We start from the raw sequence: 6,000 nt of genomic DNA, 5'->3' as shown, positions 1-6,000 counted from the left end.
CCACATGTTCTCACTCATAAGTGGGAATTGAACAATGAGAACACATAGACACAGGGAGGGGAACATCACACACCAGGGCCTGTTGGGGGGTGGGGGGCTAGGGGAGGGAGAGCATTAGGACAAATACCTAATGCAAGTGGGGCTTAAAACTTAGATGGTGGGTTGATAAGTGCAGCAAACCACCATGGCACATGTATGCCTATGTAACAAACCTGCACGTCCTGCACATGTATCCCAGAACTTAAAGTAAAATATAAAGAAAAAAGAAAAGAAGTGGAAGAAAAACCTTTGCTATCATAATCTGATGGTTCCTATCTGAAAAATGGGATACATATTTACTGAGTGAATAAACACTATAAATAACCTGATAGTCCAGTTGAAACAGCAGAGATCAGAAAGGTTTTACATGGGGTTCTCCAAGATGAATTTCCAGTTTTATGAACTACTTGCAGGGAAAAAATTGTTTCCAAGGTTAAATTACTGTGGGATATTATCCCCTTCTTAGATAATCATAATGCCTATGAAAAGCTCTGCTGTTATTAATAGTAAAAATATTCTCCTTAGTTTATTTTGGATTGAGGAAGCATTACCAATTTTTGTATGCAAAACTATAAGAATATCCAGCTTCATAGATAAAAAATAGAATACTGGTAGATTTTTACATTTTACGGATTTTATATCTTACGTGATTTATGGTTATTTAAAGCACATACAGTGATTGAAACAGTCCTTGGACTATACATTCTATCCATACATATACAATTCCACTAATTGACCATTATCTTTAACAATAGTCCTGAAAATATATGTAATGTAGACACATTCTGTATGAAAGCTAGACAAGTTTGGACTCAACCAATGAAGTCTGTATTTATTGTCAATTGTCACATGGAAACAGCTTACATTGGAATAATTTCTCTCTGTGATTGTTAATCCACCTGCAACTGTATTTGCTCTCTCTGTATTTATGGACCCTCCTGACCATGCATGCTCTGGTATTTGGACACATTTATAAATCCCTGGGTATGATTCTTTTTATTTGCCCATACATCAAGTACATGGTGTATTCTCATTGCTAGTGTTTTGGTTTGATCAACCCATCTATTCAGATAACTGACACTTTGTAGGTTCCCAGCTGCAGCCATGTGCACTTCCTTTCAAACCTCACCCATCCATCTCATTCTTTTTTGAGACAGAGTCTTGCTGTGTTGCCCAGGCTGGTGTGCAGTGGTACGATCATAACTTACGGTAGCCTCAAACTCCTGGGCTCAAGTGATCCTTCTGCCTAAGCCTCTCGAGTAGCTGGGACCCGGTGCACCTCACCACCCCGGGCTATTTTTTTTTAAAATTTTGTGGAGATGGGGTCTCATTATGTTGCCCAGGCTGGTCTCAAACTTCTATCCTCAAGATATCCTCCCACCTTGGCCTCCCAAAGTGCTGGGATTGTAAGCATCAACTACCACACCCAGCATCATCCACCCCGTTTTCTAATCTCCTTCCTTTGCCTGTCGTCTAGTATAACAAGATGCTAATTTATCGTGAAATTCCATTAGAGCCCCTAAGACAAAAGATGTTACTTCTACATTCTGAAAAGACAATTAAGCCCTGTCTATGCAGGACTTAATAAAATATAACAACTGGTCCAGAGAACTTCACTTTCAACAATGTAAGAGGTCAAGAATTTGAAGGGAAATTCATGGAAGGGAATTCAGTAGGCTAGAGGCTTTGCTTTCCTACTCCTCTTCCCGTGAAGAAAGAGGTGCTAACTTTCCCTGAGCCAATTCAGACTCTGTTTAAACAGATAAGAAATTATTTTTTCACATAACAGGAAGTCTGAGAAGGATAATTGATAATTTTGATGATCTGCTATTTTCTCTCATGGTCACAACATGGCTGCCCCAGCTCTAGGCAGAAAGACAAGGAGAAGGGCCAATGTCAAGGGCATAGGTCCCTTTTATCAGAGAAGCCACATATTTTCATTGATCTATTTTTTTATTTTTTCACCAATATCATATGTCTTGATTATCACTGTAGCTTTGTAGTAAATATTGAGGCTGGACGGTGTCAGTCTTCCAACTTTGTTTTTCCTTACTTTGTTTTCAGAAGCATGTCAACCTAGGTCCCCTGAAGTTTTATTTGCCAATATCCTAACACAAGTTCACGCCTTGCTGAGAGGCTGAACAAACTATATCTAATGTTTTAACCTGATACACAGAGTTGAATACGTGTGCTGGGTGATTCAACCAATGGTGTCTGCCATAACTGTAGAGGTTAGGAGATCTTGCTATGTGAGCTCCATGGCATCATTGGGAAACCCACAAATACACCCCATGCATGAGTCTGCATTGAGAGCCTGCCATAGAGAAGAATATCAATAGCCAAAAGCAAACCAAGACCAAGAAACCAAAAAACAAAAACTATGACCAACATTTGCCAACTAGAAAGTCTTCTCTTCCTTTTCTCTAATTTCCCTCCTCACTGCTCTAACCCTAGAAGACACAGAAGATGAAAGGAACAGAAGATGAAGAAAGGTTGGAGGGCTCCACCATGCCCATTCCCCCATCAAAGTCTCTGAGACAGGCAGTCCTGAGCAAATGGGAGGAAAGAAGTTCTGTATTGCATGTAAGATGGATGTTGTAGCTGGACTGGACTTTTTATTTTATTTTAAAAATATCTTAAGTTAGCTGGGAATGGCGGCAGGCACCTGTAATCCCAGCTATCTGGGAGGCTGAGGCAGGAGAATCACTTGAACCCGGAAGGCAGAGGTTGCAGTGAGCCAAGATCCCACCACTGCACTCCAGCCAGAGCAACAGAGCGAGACTCCGTTTCAAAAAAAAAAAAAAGAAAAAGAAAAAGAAATCTTAAATGACAACAAAGCAATGGGATCTGCTGAGATAATGTCAAAGAATGGTATGAGGTTACTAATGATTACTAATTGGTCTTCCTGGCCCTTATCCGGTGGGTAACCTTTTCATTGCTGTAGGGATGCTGAATCTATCCGTAAAGGAAAACTTTAAAAGAAGTATTTGGGTTCTGTTGGACAGGAGAAAACCTAGTAGGAGTACATAGGAAGACTGATTGTAACAGAATAGTAACAAATTTTGGTCTGTCACTGCTGGTGGTGACCTTTCTAGCACTTAGTTTCCTACTTTAAAATAAATGGGTTGGCCAAGTGCTGTGACTCACACCTGTAATCCTAGCACTTTGGGAGGCCGAGGTGGGCGGATCACTTGAGGTCAGGAGTTGGAGACCAGCCTGGACAACATGGTGAAACCCCATCTCTACTAAAAATACAAAAATTAGCCAGGCGTGATGGCAGGTGCCTGTAATCTCAGCTACTCGGGAGGCAGAGGCACGGAATTGCTTGAACCCAGGAGGCAGAGGTTACAGTGAGCTGAGATCACGCCACACTGCACTCCAGCTTGGGCAGCAGAGCAAGACTTGCTCTCAAATTAAAAAAAAAATTAAAAAATAAAACAAATGGGTTAAAGAAAATGATTATACTAGACATCTCTTGGGATGTCTGCCTAGCTCCCTCCTTTCTCTTTATTTTTTTTGAGACAGTGTCTCACTATGTTCCTCAGGGTGGTCTCAAACTCCTGGGCTCAAGCGATCCTCCTGCCTTGGCCTCTCAAAGTCCTGGGATTACAGGTCGAACCACTGTGACTAGCCGCTCCCTCCTTTTTCAGGAAATTGCCTCTGATATGGAGGGATGCTTCAGATCTGAATCACATGACCCAGCCTCTCATCAGAAGCGATTAACCAGGAGTGTACAGCTGTCCCAGGTCAGGACAGGGTCTCCCTCCTGACAACATTCAATAGGGGGACCCAGAGACAAAGAGATGTTGGCATTGAGTATCATCAGTGACTGAGAGAAGTGCACACCCACCTGTTGCTGCTGGGCCCAGAAATGCTCTGCTTCTTGCTCTTCTTGAGCTCAACTTTTCTTGGCTTTCATGAGATTCCCTAGTAGATTTTTGGCAAGTTATTCATTTTGCTTAAGCTGCACAAAACGGTTTTCTATTACTTGTACTCCATGTTACTATTTTTTGGGGGGTCCATTCAACTTCCGAAACTCGTTTATTCTATGATTTAATGGTACCTGTTACTCTTGAACAGAGATGTTGAAGAGGAATATGTTGAACTTAAGTGTTAATGACCACAGATAACTGACAGCTATGGCATTGGTGGGTGACTACAGTTTTGGTGGTCCTTACGCTGAAGAAAGTTAGAGATATTCCCATAATAACATCAGGCTTTTAATCAGGTAGGTTTGTACTTGTTATACACGGAGAACATTTTTAGTTTACTAGTTTATATTAGTGGTACAAATGACGATTATAGAAAAGGATTTTAGTTTCCAGTGCAATAAGTGAGTGAGCCATGTCAGCTTTTCCAAGACACAATATCAAAGGCACTATTATTAGATACATGCTGAGTCTAAAGAGTTGAGTGTATACTTAAATTGGTTTTACTTCAGTCTCATGCACTGGCATCTAATTATACTGATTGAACTCAGCGGGTATTTTGAGGGCAATTGGTGCTCTCTAGCTAATTCTCCTTGATAATCCTGAATAGTTAAAAAGGTTGAATTCAAATTACATATACTTTGTCTTAAATGTCACATATCACTATCATTTGATACAGTGTGGCTATCAAGTGCTTATCAAAATAACTTTAGAATGAACATGCCTGACCAAGATACTAAGGTTTAGGAGTGCAATTGGTTCCTTTAATATGAAACTTCCATATCGTGGACTCTAAGGTAATTTAACAAGTTCAATAGCATGGTAGGGTGACTATAGTTAACAATAATATATTGTTTATTTCAAAATGGCTAGAAGAGATGATCTGATTCATAGTCCTTTAAGATTCAAAAGAGAAAAACAAAAAAGATGATTTGAAGTGTTCCCAACACAAAGAAATGATAAATGTTCGAGGTGGTGGATAGGCTAAATGCCCTGATTTGATCATAACACGTTGTATGCATATATCAAAATATCACATGTACCCCATAAATATGTGCAAGTATGATGTATTAATAAAAAATAAAAAGTTATTATTATAGATTTCCCAAAGTGAAAGGCATGCCACTTAGTGGGTAGAAAGCAGTATTACAGGGAAGAAACAGCTAGGATTGCATGTATGACACTGGGTTTCAGGATATTGTCAGTTTGACCCAGGAAGATGGATGTGTAAACTGAGACTAAGAAGGGTTATATGGATTTTTCTAGAATTAAAGAGATAATTAACATTAGTGACATGACCATATTGTTTGTATTAATAGAGGCTTATATTGCTGAAGAAAGCATTTATTCATTTACAACACTAGTTCTGAACCAGGGGTGATCTTGTGCCCCCCAACCCCTGCCCCCGCCCCAGAAGACATTTGGCAAAGCTGAGACGTTTTTGATTGTCACAAGTGGAGAGAGTGTGTGTGTGTGCATGCACGTGGCTCTGACATCTAGTACCAGTGATGCTGCTAAACGTCATACAATGCAAGCACAATCCACCATGACAAAGTATTGTTTAGCCCCAAATGTTCATCATGCTGGTGCTGCAAAACCTGGCTTATAAAAATTAGATTCACTATTTTTTAACTAAAAAGTGCCTCCAACAGATTTAGTCAAAACTCTTTTTCAGGCCGAGCGTGGTGGCTCATGCATGTAATCCCAGCACACTGGGAGGCTGAGGCGGGTGGATCACCTGAGTTCAGGAGTTCAACCAGCCTGGGTAGCCTGGCCAACATGGTAAAAACCTGTCTCTACTAAAAATGCAAAAAATTAGCCAGGTGTGGTGGTGGGCGCCTGTAATCCCAGCTACTCTGGAGGCTGAGGCAGGAGAATTGCTTGAACCTGGGAGGTGGGGTTTGCAGTGAGTCATGATCGCACCACTGCACTCCAGCCTGGGCAACAAGAGCGCAACTCAGTCTCAAACAAACAAACAAACAAACAAACAAACAAACAAAACAAAACGAAAAAACACCCCACGAAACTCTTT

The sequence above is a fragment of the Macaca fascicularis genome, chromosome 15, assembly GCF_037993035.2.
Source record: "Macaca fascicularis isolate 582-1 chromosome 15, T2T-MFA8v1.1".
Classification (NCBI taxonomy): domain Eukaryota; kingdom Metazoa; phylum Chordata; class Mammalia; order Primates; family Cercopithecidae; genus Macaca; species Macaca fascicularis.
The sequence above is the reverse complement of the archived record's forward strand: the minus strand, read 5'-3'. Positions refer to the sequence as shown.